Source organism: Larus michahellis, chromosome 2 (genome assembly GCF_964199755.1).
Source record: "Larus michahellis chromosome 2, bLarMic1.1, whole genome shotgun sequence".
Lineage (NCBI taxonomy): Eukaryota > Metazoa > Chordata > Aves > Charadriiformes > Laridae > Larus > Larus michahellis.
The window spans coordinates 24,378,529-24,396,249 of NC_133897.1; the positions used below are offsets into that span (position 1 = coordinate 24,378,529).

The following is a 17,721-nucleotide window of genomic DNA, read 5'->3' on the forward strand; positions in this document are numbered from 1 at the left end:
CACATCTCAGGATCCGGATAAACAACAGCATAACTTACAGAGGGGTTTAATAACATAAAATAACATTGCTCTGAGGGAAGTATTACAACTTATTTTCAATCATTAGAATTAATACTCAGTTGGCAATTAACTAATATTTAATGCTTACTCCACCAGCCTAGTGTGGACTTCGCCCACAGCATTTACATCAAATCGCCTAATCTCCTGTCTCATTACGGCATGAAAAAAATTATCTGATTCTTTTTATTTGCCAGCAAGAAGCCAGTGTTCAAAATGAAACTTGAATGTAGGCAGCAAAAAGAACACCAGCTCCTATTCCAGTGTAATAATATATTCTTGAAGGAAACAAAAGGATTGGAAACTGAATTAATTCTACTCCAAACAGGGCTAGCTGCCATTTCTCTTTCTTCAGTGTCCAATGAATATTTTTAAAGTTCTTCCAGAGTCAAATTTCAGTTGTTGCTAACTTACTATAAGTAAGTTAGTAAGTTGCTATAGTAAGTTGCTATAGTATAAGTTGCTAAACTTATATATAAGTTGCTATAGTAAGTTGCTAACTTACTATAAAAGTTCCACAAAGTAATACAAAATTTTTAATTTAGAAAGTAATGGCTCAAAATCCATGAAGACAGAGATTAAAATAGACAGGCTTATAATGACACATTTACTCTTAGAAATACATTATACAATGAACAAAATTTAAGACAGGAATTTTAAAAATACCTAAATGATGTAAAAACAAAACTAAGTTATATTTCAGGATATTCACTTTAGTTTAATAAAGATAGAGACATTGAATTTTAGTTGTTCTCATGCTATCATGCTAATTGTTTTGTATAGTTGTCTTTGAGAAATGTTAGTTTTACATTTAAAAATTTTCCTAGGGAAAAATAAAAAAAATAATGTTTAGGTACTGTTCATATAATTGCAACAAAACAAAGCTCAACACATACAAAAAAAAAAAGCGATAAGGAAAGTTATTCTAAGTACTTTTGTTACAAATGAATGACAAAGATGTCTTACTCATGTCATAAACAAAATATATCATATTTAAATTGAAAAAAATATTAGGACATTAATGAATAATTTAAAATTAACTGAGTAGCTGAATGTGTTCTTAATCATTGTCAGCATAATAGAAAAGCTATAAAAAGCACCAAAACCGGGGAAAAAACAGAATTTATGCATTTTACAAACATATAGTTTATGCTAAAACACAATGGAACAAATTTAATTTTGGTTCAAAATCCCTACTAATTATAGCTATTTTATAATAAGATTAGTAAAAATTAATTGGAAAATAAAAATTTATGACAAAGTGAATTATTTGTTCTATGACAATTGTTAAGAAAGGTATAGCTCTGATTTTGCCAGCTTTTTTGCATGAAAAATATACCTAAAGTTTATGTTTAGATTCCAGTTCCAAAATTGAGACATCTAATTTGTATATCAATAATTCTTAATTTTTATCTTTTGCCGTGGGGTTTGTGCAACAAGTGTAGAATTTGCCATCTGTGATTTCATACTCCCTCCAAGGAGCAGGCCATCCCTGCTTGCTTACAAAACAAATGCCCTTCTCTGAGGTTGAACAAAAAGACTAGTGTTTTCTTTCCATTTTAGAAAAGGGCATGAAGAAAGAGGAGCTCGGACTTAAAAAAAAAAAAAAGTGGAAACAGAAAGAAAACCTGACAAAGGCAAAGGATGACAAAAGAAGAGGTAGGGTATAGGCAGACAGAGAGAGAAAAAGGAACAACCCCCCTCCAGCCGTAAACCTGCAAACTGCTCAGACAATGACACCACATGTCCCCACAGCCTGTCTCTGGAAATTACTGGTGCTTAACACTTCAGAAGTCTGTGAAAAAACATTATTAAACGAATGTGAAACAGCTTATCAGAGATACAGTGTAATCAGACCAATTGTTGCATCTCAGTCCCTATTTCGATTTTGTCCAGTCAGAAAATGTTAAAAATATACGACCATAGTAAGTTCTTGGCCTAATTTATATTTTTTTAATTATGACCCCTGCAGATTTGTTGGGCATACAAGAAGTATTTCTTTTATTAGCTTTAAATTTGGTGTCTCTCAGCTTCACTGTCTGTTCTTATAGAAGAGAAGGGTACTAAAGTGTATTTGATTTACCTTCCCAATGGCAATTACTAATCGGGTGACCTTTAGGTGGTTGATCCTCTGTGTTTGTAGTGGCAAAGACTAAATGAAAGCTGAAAACCTGGAAATCTAATGGAAACTCCATCATGCATGACTTAATAATCATCTCATTTTCTTTTATTTCTGGTAGAGTACAAGGTGTTTGTCTTTAAGGGATGTCTTTCAGAATTTCACTTATTATCCACAAATTTTTAACGTGTGATCCTGTGCAGTAAGAACATGGAGTGAATAAATGGCTTGCCTAAGAAGTTATCATGAGCTTTTGATGTTGAGGGTTTTGCATAGGGGAGGAAGAAAGGCAGTAGATGGTCTGAGTTACAAGAAACTTCATTTCACGTTCCTAACACTGGATCCAAACTTCACTAGCGGATGGAGTTATGTAAAATCTGTTTCCATAGTTTTCATACAGCTACTAGGGTCTCCTAGGTACTGCCCGTTAAAAAGTTTGTAAACTAATAGAAAAAAATGTGGTTCAGAGATTGTAAGTAATTAGTTGACTTTGCTAAATGATTTGGTGCCATTTAATTATGGAGAACAAAAAGTAGTTTTGGGGCTTTGCGTGGGATCAGTTCTAACACTTTAGGAAATTTGTTAGGCATCAGTCAAAATGTTTCTGATTTCGATGAAAATGAGAAAGCCAAAGAGCAGGAAACGGGGAATCTCTGTAGAAACCCTGAACTCTAAAACCAACTCTTTTTTTATAATTTGAGGTTAGAATTTTACATTTAAGTCGCACAAGTGGAATAAACTTGGAAGAACTTTCTCAAATCTAGGGGGAAGAAGAGAAAGCTTTGTTTAAGGAAAGAAAACTCATGTTTAAATTATAAGATTTGTTGTTCAAATGGCAGAAGTAGGTTTGTACTAGGAGCCTCTTTATTATTGAAATCTAGATATTGATATATTGAAATATCTAATAACTTTTGTGCTGGGTTATATATTTATTGCACCTGATTTTTTACTTTATTTTTTTTATAACTCGAACTTTATTACCTATATAGTTTTGTTTAAAAACAGCTTCCGATTTCAAGGCATAGCAAGACACATTTTACCTTTGTCTGTTTCTTCTACCATTTCTCATTCATCCGTTTATCTAATTCCTTAATCCCACTTATAATTCCTTAAAGAGTTTCCTTCAAGACTAGCATTTCAGTTAATTAGTGAACTACTTGTAACAGCACAGGAGACTGGTTGGAGTAAATACAGAAATGGTCAAATTAAAACCCTGTCGCTTCTTATGGTAGTGAGTGGACCAGTGACACATCTGGCCCACAGCATAGGAGCAAACTACTTCCCTGGGAATAAATAGCTTGAAGTGAGCTGCTATTTCGCTCTTTATTTTTTCCAAATAATAATAATTTTTTATTGCATGAAAGCCATATTTCAATGACATCAACTAGGAGCTACAACAGTTCTTACCTGGGTAAGTCATGCTTTCTGAAGTAATAAAGCTATCTGTCATGACACCAAAGATGATCATCACAAGGGGGAGACGTGCTCCATGGAGTATTGCCATGGCAGTGCCCAGCACCATCAGAATTTTATCCTGCCAGTTGGAGTCTCGAAACTGAAAGTGGAAACAGAACTGTGCTGAAAACTTCTCTAATTACAGCAAATGCATTTGAGTGGCAACATAGTGATAACAGTGCAGGAGGAGGCAGTAAAAAGTAAATCAAGACAATTTTAATACATAAAATTGTAAAATCGCAACATAAACCAGTAACTTCTTAATAATTGTTTTAAGAATAAAATAATGGTTTTCATAAAATATGAAGAAATATTAAATGTTAAAAAAATATTTTAAAACAAATTTTGCATTTAATTTAACTGTGTGCAATTGGAATTTAAATTTATAACTGAAATTTAAAAAATAAAATCTAAGAATATCTATAACAATTCCTTTACTTTTACAGTATCTTAGATAGGTCTACACTTGGGGCTGGTGGGTCTTTACCACAGTAAGCAGTTTCAAGACCAATGTATTTAAAGCTGTATAAAAATGATGTCTACTCTTTCTAGCTTTACTTTATTAATACTTCTCATGAAACAATGGTCATAAAGAAATGAAATATGATTATGTACTAAGGGGAGTAAGAGTTTTGTCATACATTTTATTGTACACAAGTATACAAATACAGGGAAAATAATCACCCTGGGGTTTCATCATCTTGCTGAAGCCAAAAAAATTCTTAAATTCAGTTACTGGACATGCATGGAGGCAGGTGCCATGTGCTGCCGCATCACCACAGTGACCTCTAAACAGGCTCTCAGTTCATACTAACTGTGGGATACCTTCTCCTCCTTGTACGGAGGTGCTAAATCACCTCTCAGGCCCTGGAAGGGTAGTGCCGAGGAACGGTTAGCTCGGAGCAGCTTGACCCTCTACCTATGCTCCAAATGAGGAAGAACAGAAAGAGAAAAATGGGCAAAAACCTCTTTCTTGTTGCATAATAACAAGTATGAATCCTTGATTAAAATTGTATCTGTGGATGTGTAATGGAGTGATTGCGTTCAGCATCCTCTGTCTCTTACAAGGCACCCGTGTCACTGTGCCAGCCTGGGGTACTCCTTGGAGACACCAGTCTGAGCGTGACATGTCTGGCCCCGCTGCCAGAAAATAGGTGTGAGTGCTCAAACCAGTCTGGGGACGTGATTTCCAGAGGCACTCAAACCAAGGATAAAAGATCAGCAGGTTTTCCTCCCCTAGTCCGTAGTGATGGTCTGAAACCCATGGCTGTGAAATAATCCCTTCAGTGAAGGAAGCTGGCTTTTTTGGCATGTAGGTAGGGGCCACAGGGTACACCTTCGGCACCTTTGGGTCTTTCTGTGGCTGTTAACTGAATGGAGTTGCCCTGGTCTTTCTGGTGAATCAAAGCAGTTAGTGTTTCTTGTCCTCTGTGCGGGGAAGCAGCAATTACAGAATCACAGAATCACAGAAACTTCTGAGTTGGAAGGGACCTCTAGAGATCATCTAGTCCAACTCCCCTGCTAAAGCAGGATTGCTTAGAGTACATTACTCAGGACTGCATCCAGGCGGGTCTTGAAAATCTCCAGAGAAGGGGACTCCACAACCTCCCTGGGCAGCCTGTCCCAGTGCTCTGTCACCCTCACCGTAAAGAAGTTTTTCCGTGTACTTGAACGGAACTTCCTATGTTCTAACTTGTGCCTGTTGCCCCTCGTCCTGTCACTGGGAACCAATGAAAAGAGTCTGGCACCATCCTCCTTCAAGCCACCCTTTAGATACTTGTATGCCATAATAAGGTCTCCCCTCAGCCTTCTCTTCTCCAGGCTAAAGAGTCCCAGCTCTCAGCCTTTCCTCATAAGGGAGATGCTCCAGTCCCTCAATCATCTTAGTTGTCGTACACTGGACCCGCTCCAGTAGTTCCCTGTCCCTCTTGAATTGGGGAGCCCAAAACTGGACGCGGTATTCCAGTTGTGGCCTCACCAGTGCAGAGTAGAGGGGGAGAATGACCTCCCTCGACCTACTGGCCACACTCTTCCCTATGCAGCCCAGGACCTATGTGCGTTGTTGTTTTCTCCTATGTGTGAATTCTTGCCACTAGTTTCCTGCAGGTTTTCAGAAAATGGGAAGAAAGATGGGAGCTCTGCTGAATGCAGTGCAAGCACTGGGAATGTGGAGAGTGTGATGTTTGCTGTCATCACTCCTATATTGTGCAGTAGTGGTTTTCTTTTCCATCTTCTGCAGGAAGAAGGTTTGTTTTAAATGCTGGAATTATCTGTCAGGAGGTAAATGGGCATTAGTTTTCTGTAGGTATTTGGGAGACTTGGAAAATTTTTTCATTTACAAAAGAAAACTTTTTTCTAAAGCTACCTCAGATTCTGTTAGATGAAGACTTAAACCTGAATAAATCCCAAGTCTGCTACTAGTTGAGCATGAAATTGAATTAATCTGTTAAATCGTCATACATTTAGCAATGGGAGTGAAATAGTACAGAAGTTGCCGTGTCATTTCCTTTCCAGGATAACTCAAATATCTCATATGCAGTTTCATTTGAAGTCCTCAAGAGGGGCAGGTAACTAAAGATGTAAAGAGAGAAATTCTTATGGTATGTTATGAAAACTTCTTCAGATGGTTGTGGTCAAGCAGGTGCCTAGAGAGGCTGTAGAACTGCAGCTGCTGCAGATTTTCCAAACTTGCCTGGGCAACCTGCTCTAACTTTGTTGTTTAGCCTGACTTTGAGAAGGACATTGGGCCAGATGACCTCCTGAGGTCCCCTTTATTGATGATTGCTCTATGTAAAAGGTAAAAATATTGTGGCCTACACATGAAAGAAGAAAATTCAAACTGTGTGCTTCCAAATCACCTGTTGAAAAATGAATGCAATTGTATTGTAAAATCTGTTGTGACTCTTCCCTATTGTTTCCTGGATATGGATTTGAGTGGGAGAGTGGCTGAGAAGAGACTAGTTAGCAATTAGTATAGTACTGATAAGATAGAATCAATTGCAAACGAATAACTTGAAAATGGAAGCTAAGATTCCCTTGTTTCTGACAATGCCTTTTAAAGAGTATTCCATTAGGCAGTGATGCCAGGTGCTTATGAAAGTATAGCTAGTGTAGGAGATAAATTTTCTGCCCTACGCTACCCTTACGCTGGGGATTTTCTTTCCCTTTTCTTTCTTTCTGTGTCTGCAAATACATTTCAGGTCCATGTTATATCCCCCTTTCCACCCATCTGTTAATAGATCTACGTCAGCATCTGTTGGACATAGTTGGCGCAGTAAAAACCTCCAACGTTTTAAGCTACCTTACTCTATCTCCTGTGTCTGCCTTTTCTTTCCTTTCCCCTCCATTTTCCCTTCCCATTGCAGATCTCTGAGTACTCTTTACCGTAAACAGCCAAGTGCCTCTCGTAGAGCTTTGCAACATGAGTAGAGATACATATATAAAAATAATAGATTTTAAACATTATGATAGACTGTGATTGCTAAACACACAAATAGCATGAAACATACCACTGTAAACAGGCTGAGCATATTCAGTTTCTCAGGTTTCTTCTCGTCCCTACTGATAAAAAATTATGATTGTATTTAAAGTAGGAAGAGCACTTAAAACATCAAAGCAAGCTTAATGCATTATGAATACACCTACTGTCTCTTAATTGTGTTCAAATGCAAGAAGGAGATACAGGAATGTAAAATAAGAACTTTTAATGTAATCTGAGTGCATTTCTCTGAACACTGTCAAAAATACTTCCAAGAAGCCTTCTGGTTTGGTATTGTGTTAATTCAGAGCCTATTTAGAAAAAAACCAACCATACAGTCTTGCTGTAGGTTACAAGCTACCTATGTAAGACTTATTTAAAATTGCAGCTCCTATGAAAAAGCATTAAGAATGGCTATAGCTAAATCTACTGTGGGATTTTAATAATGCAGCAGAAGTCCTCTTGCAAACTTTGCCTAGTGGTAGCTGTTGACCAAATTTATAAGTAGCTTTGGAAAATTAGGTGGGTGGGCTAATCTGACATTACTGCCAATTGTCTGTCAAAGACCTCTCATAGCTGAGTACTTTGATTTTGGATGATTAGACCGCAGTTGGGCAGGCTGGTCCCTCTAATCATAAGATTCAACCTACAGAACTGAACTTGGAAGAAACTAGGCTATTAAAATGAGAAGTGGACTGCAAAGAGGGGAAAATGAAACAAACTTGGAGAAGGTGGATGTGGTGGCAGAAAGAATGCAATGCTTTGTGATGGTCAGAAGGCTTGTACTAGAAAGAAAAAATGAACAGGTGGAATTTCAGAAAAATTACTGTGAGTTTGCAGGGCAGTGTCCTGTCCTGTCACGCAATACCCTGTGAGTTATTAACGTGGCTTAAGGGGCTGGAAGATGATCTATGTCAAACAGACAGTGCTAAAATGATTTAGGAGTTTTGCTTCTGCTTGGGAAATTTGAAGGTTCATACTGAAGGTTTCCTCTTGAAAAAAGGTTAGTTAAACCACTACTCTTTATCTGACTCTATTGTAGGGAAAAGCTGGGGGTTTGGGGATTGGGGTTTTTTGGTGCTATTCATCGCATTGCCATTATAAGCAGTACTGGGTTTAGATTAAAAAGTGACAATAGTCAGTCTTTGCCTACACAGAGATAAAATAAACTGTTCTATTCATAGTTGCCACTTTGGGATTTAACTGTATTTCTCTAGCTTGGGCACTCCCAGCAATGACTGGAAGGCAACACACTCAGTAAAATGAGCAGTGCAATCTTCAATGAAAATAGGCATCTTATTCAATTAGTACTGCACCAGACTTTCACTGTTCACTCTAAAATATGACACAGTTTTGTATTCATTTGCCTTCTTCTGAAATATGCCAGGCTCTGAGAATGTTGTTAAAGTCTGTCTTGTTTGCAGAGGGAAATAAAGGTTTTGGTTGTAGGTGTTTTTTTTTTAAAGAACTCAAAGAGAAAACATGAGATATTTTATTTTTACCTGACATTTTCACAGCTTTTTGGTATGGTATAACTAGCAGTGGTAACAGTAAGCTTTATTCTGACATGCCAGAGACTGTAAGTTGACGAACACTAAACTGATAAATTACTATACTTCCCTCCATGGACAAATTCAGGATAATTTGTTAATGTTTTAAAACTTTTTGTCTAAATCAGAATTCAATATCTCCTTTTTGGCATGAAAAAGGAGGAAACATGAGCTTTAACAAGGTCCCTTGACCTATAAACCATCAGAAAGGAGGCATGAGAAGGCTGTTATCTGAATAAACTGAGCTCTCCCTCTGACCAGCCCGTGCTCTCCAGTTAAAATTAAACACATCTAGCACATTTTAAAGATGTAGGTAAAATGTCAAACTCTTTCCATGGTTTTGCAATGGAGCTTCTCTCAGCTCTAAGAAGTTCAGTGTCAGATTAAATACTAGTATTTCTCCTGCTGTCACCAGCGCAAGTCATTTTAAAGGACACAAAGCACTGCGCCAGTCAACAGCTTCATAAACTCTTAATTAATCCTAACTGGGATGAGTCACTGTTTCCACTTCTACTATGCACATGGGGCAGTTTTTGGTGCCTGGAAATCCCATTCAAACCATCCTAAACCCTCTCCCGTAAAGGTACATGGGGATTAGGTATCTTTTACTGCATAATATGGAAAACAGTGAACGGGTTCACAAGTAATCAGGATGACTGAAAAAGCACCATTTCCTGGAGCAGACCTTTACACTGGCCTGTGAACCCACCACAAACTGTTCAAGGGAAAGTGCTCTTGTTATCACTGTTCAGCCATCCATGATCAAGCTGAATGGGAGTCAGTGTGGTCCCTTTTGTATATCTTGTGCCCAGAAGATGGAGGTCATTTGCAGAAAATCATATACTTTCCTTAATGACAAATGATCATAAAGATTCTTTAGCCCTGCTCTTATAATAGGTAACAGATAACACACATAAGTTTTATAATAGGATTTAAACTATGCCATATTTTATCTCTTGAATTAACTCACCTCAAAGTTTTATGGATAGTTGTGTTTACATCTGGAAAACCAGTGCTGTCTTTTGATAGCTTGGTAGTGTTGGTTGAGAAGGAATGGAAAGCTTGAAAAAACAAAATAAAATCAAAAAATGTTTGGACAGTCAGAATGAGGTTTGGTGATGTGAGAGGAACTCAAGTGTTTTCCTTCCATTATGAGTTCTCAGGGTGGCATTCGAGGGCCATACAGCAATGCAGCGGCAGGCAGAGGTGGCAGAGGGGAAGGGGAGAGCTGCTGCAGCCCCCTCCCTCATCAGGAGAGGCACGAGAGGAGAGAGACAACCATGGCAGTACTTGAGGTGATAGCACAAAAATTGTAGTCCTGGCCACTGCTCAACTGCACTAACAGCTGCACACACATAAACTCCTAAAGCTGGATGAGCAGAAGCAGCCAGAGAAGGTTGGGTTAACGTTCCATGAGGCTTCTCAGAAATGTCAACACTGGTTTTGTGTCTCAAGCACTGAACTCTTAACATCTGATTGGATGGATGTACGTTCCCTCTACAGCTGGGAGCTGAAAGTTTTAAACTGTGTAGAGATCACATTCTCAGAACAGTTTTCCTTTATGATACTCGTGAATATACTCACCAGACATCTCTTCTTGTGAAGCAATCTCATCCTAGAAAAAGATTTTTCCTCAGTGTAGAGTGATAAACCATCTCTGTATCCCCATGGCAGACAGTTTTTCCAATTATATAATTAACTTATTTTAAGATTAATATTTTAATTTAGGTGACATAAAAGTGCATTGTACATCTGTTTTAAAGTCTGTAGTGTATTAAATTGAACCAAACATTGAATTTCCTGTCCACAGCTGCAAAATCAAGCAATTATGGAATGCTTTTATCTTCTATTAGCAGGAAATACTAAATTTGCCTAGTAAAAAATACTGATGTTGGTGGTAAAACGCTTGTTGACTTGCAAGTGAAAAGTTTCACTTTAACATAACTGTAGCATTTTAATACCCTATTTTGTAAATTTCTATATGTGTTCTTTAAAAATTATAGGACAGCTGAAATTCAATGTAGAATGATAGTGGTGTTGAATGTAATATCTCTTAAAGAAGTAATTCACTCAGGAAAATGGCGTTCAAACTCTCTATCTGGAATCAAATTATCCAGACTAAATGAAAACCTCTTCGCTCCTGTAATACACAGAAATATTTTTAATACATGGGAAGACTTTTCTTTAACTTTCGCCTTTATCTTAATATATTTTGTGACAAATAAGGTTGAATTAGGAAGAAATAAATGAAAGGCCTTTGATTTAAATGCTAAGATAAACATTATCTACCATCACTGATTGCCTCCAGTAGGACTGCTTAATGTAGTACAAGCTGGGAAGAGCAGTTAATGTCTACTGCCCTTTTCTAGGTCTTAAGACCTCGGACTTCAGAAGACACGGTAGCAATGCTGTCAGGACTGTGCATTAATACTATTCCCTTGGGCAGAAAAGAGAGTGGGGACCGTGGACAGTGACCAAAAGCTCATAAGAATATTGCTTTTTGGATTAGACAGAACACTGTATATATCGGGCTGAACAAGATATACATGAAGAAGAAAAGAAAAAGAAATTTGTCAAAGAAAATGCACATTAACTTTACTATTGTCTGAACAAATGAGGCCATCATGTGGCAAATTAAAGACATGGCCACAGAAAAAAAAATGATCCATTAATAGCTTTTGGTGATAATGAAGAAAATATACACCTTCCATCATGAACGCAGAGAAAACCGGTGTGAAAGTTCAGACACAGAAATTTCTCCTAGCTTTTCATTTTTTCATGAGGAATTCTAGAGAAATTCTGAAGGATAGTTTAGAAATACTTTATCAATGAAAGATTCTTAGGTGGAAAGCACATACATATTTTCTATCTTTAAAGTCTCATAGGTAATAATGAGAGAATGGGAGTTAGAAGGAATAACCACGTCTTCAAAAGAAAAATTTCAAATGAGAGCCAAATGAGCAACTAAGTTTGTGATGATTTATTGAGCTCCTCAGGAAACTGCAGGAAATTAAATTATAAAGATCTGCAAAACTAGATTGATGTATGCTTCATTGAATGTGCTGTTAACGAGCTGAACCTTGAAACATTAGCATGTTGAACTGTAATTCTCAACTGTAGCATGCAAGAAGAGTAATGTCTGAGTTGTTTCTGGTTTAGCAGATATGTAAATAACTCCCATCTTTAATTTCTCATCTTCTTTTACACTGAAGAATAGACAGGTACGTGGAGATAAATCTTCTATAGAGCTACCCAACAGAAAATCTTAGGAAACCTTAAATTAGATTAGGAGTTTCTATGCTGAATTCACTTTGTGGATGGGAAACATCATAATTCCATAGTGACTTCTTCAACCCATCCCTTGGAATGTGTGCATAAATTTTGTTTGTTTGTCTTTTGAACAACATGGAAATGCCATATTGTTTTATATCACTATGAACTATGTGCATGTCAAGGAATGACTGAAGAGTTTGTACAACAAACACATTGATTAATCCCAAACAAAAGCTGTACAAAATGTGGTATACATACAAGTGAAGGTAAGAATAAATTAATATTGGGGAAAGTCAAGAATGCCTAGGAAGAAAAAAGTGTGAGGCCAATGTTAACCAAACAGCTTGTCAGAGCCTCAGTGGTAAATGGAGAATAGATAATTCTGACTTGCTAGTCACCTTACACCCACAGTAACTTAATTCTTTCTGCGTTCTGCCCTGACTCTGTATATATTGCTGTAAACAAAGCTGACCTAATTAAGGACACTTGAAAAATAGGTAGGAACTAGGAGTTACTATGTCAGATAGGTATGCATTCCTTCTCCCTCAACATCATTTTAACATCTTACATATCCTGAACTTAATTTTTTTCTTAGATTCCACATTAATCACATTATTCACTTACTCTATTTTCATGTGATTTGAGAACCAAATCAGAAGTAACATGGACATAAAACTATTCCTGTTTGGTAGATGATGTAAGGACTATGCTATTTTATATTAGAACAACTGTTGTATTCAAAAAAATTGTTAACATGTTTGTCTACTTTACTAAGCAAATGAATGGTATCATTTCTACCCACGGACACTTCAAGTGAATCTATTAAAACACAGATTATACAGACATTATATATGCAGACACAGTCTTTTAGGTTATCTAGAATATCGATAAATTTAAATATTTGGGCATTTTAAAACATCCCCATACAATTTGTAGTATTTCCATAAAAAATGTCTCTGTCTTGGTGAATACAAAGCTGCAGCTAGTGTTTATACATCTACTTTTTTGAAACATTTTGTAGCGCTGGTTCTAAGACTCATTTTCACTACACTAAGGCATTGACAATGTAGGTATTTATGATAGTCATGCTCATATCCTTTTGTGAAGAGATACAATACGAGGTTGTTGTTAATGGGGTCAGCTAGTGACAGCAACTCTAGAATGGGATGAACTGTGCCCTAGACTTCATTGGCCAGACCTTTGTTAACCCTGCAGGAGATGGGCTTGCTTAGGGAAATGAGCTTAGGCATGAATGTTCACTTTCTGTTAGTTGCAATCCTGTCCTAGACCTCTACAGCAACAGCGTTAGTATACTGATCTCCTTAGTTAACAGAGTACAGCTGTAATGAAATGTACGCAGGAATAGGCATACAAAGACAAAAGGAAATGTACTCACAATAACAGGGATTGCTAAAGATAGTTGTCCTTGTGTGTTCTGCTCTTTTCCTTCCTGTTCTCTACTTTTGAGAATCTCTACATCTCTACACTCCATGCAATTCACAGTAAAGAATTTGAAGTGGCCACTGGTCCTGTCTCTTACTTTCTGTTTTCAGTTTCCTGCATTAAAATAACTAGAATAAAGATACCATCCTGTCTTAGAAATACAGACTGAATGTATGGCTAAACTACATTGTTCGAAATAATCTATCTACAAGACTGGGTACTTGACAGTAACAGTTATTGAGACTGTTTATAGATACATTTATAATGTGGCATTTTCTGCATAAAAATTGCTAGTTGAGTGTTTTCACCCTGTATTCATAGGCCATGTGCCATGTTTTTCCTCTCCTCCAAGTTGTCATCTTCTTTCCTTTCAATGACCAGGCCTACAAAGTAGATTGAATTTTGAGGGAGACGAATAGGAGGAAGAGTTATAAATGTACAAATAAACAATACATCTTGAGGAAGAGATTAACTGTATCTCTATTCGTACTATGATTACAGGAATTAGTCATTAACAAATATTTCAAGGAGATCTTTAGTCTATTGCAGAAATGAATGCTACCAGGAAGGTCATTTTCCTAGACAAGTACAGCAGCAAGAAAGCAGGTTCAAAGGACTTACTTACTCATAAGGAAGGAGAACTGGTTCCATTAAAGCTAGATTGATGGGGAGTCAATGTCAGGGTAGAATATTGTTGAACATCTCCCGACATATGGGGTAGTTCCGGAAGAACTTTGAGGGAATGCCTGAAGAAAAGACTAGTGGAGATCCAGAACTGATTTACAGTCTTCATTTGGAGATGGCACATGGTCTATGGTATTGGTGAGAAATAGTCCTTCAGAATCTTTTGAGGGGAGGGAGAATGCTGGAGTTTATTTATGCTCTTCCTCTATGTCAGAAATTATAGAAGGGCATAGTAGTGAGGTATTTGTTGCATAAGGAACAGCAAAATGCCCTTGTAGGGGTAAGTATGTTGGAGAATGTTGGGCTATAGGACACTGTCGTATTCAACACCCTAAAAAGAATCTGCAGTAAGAAAGGCTTTCTAGACTTAAACCCTGATTTTCTTCTGAGACTTCTGTTTTGATTAGTTGTTTCAGCAGGAGCGCTATCAGACTGTTGAGCTTAAGTGCTTCTTGTTTCCTTATTCCCACAGTTGGTGGCCTATGCTTGGAAAGTGGTTCGGATTGACAAGGTCATGTCGATGCTGACATCCCTCTAAAGACTTGTTCCAAAGGTAATGAAGCAAGAGGCACAAGAAATGTGTGAAAAACACTGCTGTATTACCTTCTTCCAGAACGGTAAACTCAGCTTGAAACTGGTGCAGGCTTTCGCAGTACTGCGTTCAGTTTTGGGCCCCTCGCTACAAGAGGGACATTGAGGTGTTGGAGCGTGTCCAGAGAAGGGCTACAAAGCTGGTGAGGGGTCTGGAGGACAAACCTTATGAAGAACGACTGAGGGAGCTGGGGTTGTTTAGCCTGGAGAAGAGGAGGCTGAGGGGAGACCTTATCACCCTCTACAACTACCTGAAAGGAGGTTGTAGAGAGATGGGGGCTGACCTCTTCTCCCTGGTGACAAGTGATAGGACGAGAGGAAATGGGTTCAAGTTACGTCAGGGGAGGTTTAGATTGGATATTAGGAAACATTTTTTCACTGAAAGGGTTATTAAACATTGGAATAGGCTGCCCAGGGAGGTGGTGGATCCACCATCTCTGGAGGTGTTTAAAAAAAGGGTAGATGGGGCACTTAGGGACATGGTTTAGAAGTGGCTTTTGTCAGGGTAGGTTAAAGGTTGGACTTGATGATCTTAAAGGTCCCTTCCAACCTCAGCAATTCTATGATTCTATGATTCTATTCTCATAACAAGAACAAGACAGAGGAAAAAAGGCCTATTACTTCAGAATAACACCACTTATATATCATCAAGCGCTTAGAGTGCTCGTGGTCAAAGATGATTGCTGACTATTCCAACAAGGAGGACTCAGAGCTCAGATAAGTATCTTATGATATCAAGGTGAACCAAAATGTCTCAGAGCCTAACTGAAAAGGCAGAGCTAGGAAGTAAGATCTCTTATGTGCTGTAGAAAGACGCAGTAAAATAATAGTCCTTAAAGCAGAATTGTCCTAGGTCAGTCAACCCTTCCTTTGGGTCAAGCATTATAATGTAAAAGTGTATGAATAGAATATGGACAAGTACACATTTTTGGAGGTGTCTCTGTCTGTCCTTTTGTCTTTGTGACTAAAAATTACATGATGAGGCACCTGGTGGTAGCACAATAGCAGTAATATGGTTGTTGTGGTCTTCCAAAAGGAAATTCTGAAAGGAAAGCAATTGTGAGCAGCAGGCCAGTTATTTAAGCATTTATGGTGGATTTTGAAACACAGATCCACTATCCTTCAAGGAAAGTCCTTACTTTCCTTATAGGGCCTTTCAACCAAACGTGAAGTGTTCGGCAATTATTATGCAAAATTTTGCATAAATCTCAACAAAGGGGAAATACTTCTTTAGAAATGTGGAAGAAAAGTATAGAGAAAAATAGATTGTTTTGGAAAGTTTCTATGTTTGACATGAACTTCTGAAACAAATTTTAAACTACATGGTCAAAAATTTCAAAATTGATTTTCAGATGTCTTTGGCAAAACATTTACAGTGCTTGCCTGATTTTCAGAAAGAGCTAAATTTGTCTGGTAAATCAAGCATCTTTGAAATGATAAAAGCTGGGGAAACAATCCAATCATTACTAATCCAATCATTAGAAATTGTATCATCAAAAATTAAAAAACCTAGTTTTAAAAATAAAAGACTAAAATCCAGAATTTACTTTAAAAATCAACATAAATAGGTTCTCACTTGAATCTTCAGACTATAATGTGAAATAATATCAATTCAGTTCTTGCAACTGCAAGTATAACTTATTTATATTATGATGCAGACTAATAGCCTTACTTACGGACAAAAACCTTATTGCATCAAGTAATACATAAATAAGAAACAAACAAATTTGCTAGTCAAATTGGTTTTCCATTGAAAACAGGAACAGAAGAAAACAGGTAAGTGATTCAAAAGGAAGACTGCATCAATCAACAATCTGGAGAGTGTTATTGTTACATCGATGAGCCTAATTGCCTATCAGTTAGGTTGTGTGTGTATAAATATCTAGATGTAGATATGACAGATCATATGTATAAATCTCAGGGAATCAGAAATTGCTGTCATGGAAGTGTGGAAGACTGATTAATGAGGCCAGTTTTAAACTTAAAAATAAACTTTACTGCATTCATCAACAATATACATTGCTAATGGTTAGTTCTTAATAATTACTAATCACTCTTACAGCAGTTAGTCCTTAACAGTCACCCTAAATTAGCAACTAATATACAATATCACAGAGCCAATGCCATGTAATTAGCACTGTTGGTTACAGTCCTTGAGAGTCTCAGTCATCAGGGTGACCAGGTTCAAAAGCTCTTAAATGAAGGAAGCTAACACTAAAAAAGGTGTCCTTCCTTCCCCCTCCTCCAAGCCCAAATTCAAGATTTTCACCTTTTATAAAATATTGCAGTCTTTAGAGAGTTCTTAGCCTCTGACTCCTAGGAGTTTGGGAGACATGCAGATACTACTTTCCCAGGCTGCAGCAGGTGCCTTGCCTTGCCTTGCCCATCAATTGTGGAGTTTTTCTTATTTGCTGCTTCTTTTCTGCATTATACTTAAAGCTATCTTTTCACAGGTCTCAAGGTTGCACCTCTTCAGTGATCAGTAACTGACCACCAGTGAGGTACTTAACAGTTCTGGGACCTTTATTTTCAGCCTGCGCCCATATTTCCAAGACCTTTGCTGTCATTCCAGGCTAAAACTCCACACCATAACAAGAGACATCTAGCATCAAGCTCCAGATAGCCTGCAAGTTTTCATAACAAGTTGACAACAAGCCTAATAGGCCAGGACTGACTGTGCCTGACACAGGCACGGTAAGGATCAGGCTTGAAGTTTGTTTCTGGCAATAGCAAAATAAAAAATATTTTTACTGAGCATGAAAACGTTCACAGGTTGTTTACCAAACATGCTTGATGAGTGTGATTTTGACAGAATTCAAAGCAAGCTAATATTAATTACATTTGGCTTTGTATGCTTCTACTTTTATGAGTGCACGTGCTTTGACCACATAGTAGAGTGGTTCAAATAATGAAAACTAGTAGTGAGAAACCGGTACATATTTGCTTAGTATTTTTTGATTTTGTAGGATTTATGAAAGGAAGGAGGAAAACCAAAAGTAACAAAACTGGCTATTGATATTGAAATAATTACAGTGACAAAAATAGCAGTATTGAAATAATTACAGTGACAG

General features: G+C 37.4%; 1 pseudogene; it reads right to left on the minus strand.

Annotated features, from left to right (window-relative positions):
- The window catches only part of LOC141738321 (phosphatidylcholine translocator ABCB4-like), a 35,769-nt pseudogene extending 25,519 nt beyond the window's left edge, over positions 1–10,250 (minus strand).
- Between the last annotated feature and the right edge of the window lie 7,471 nt (positions 10,251–17,721).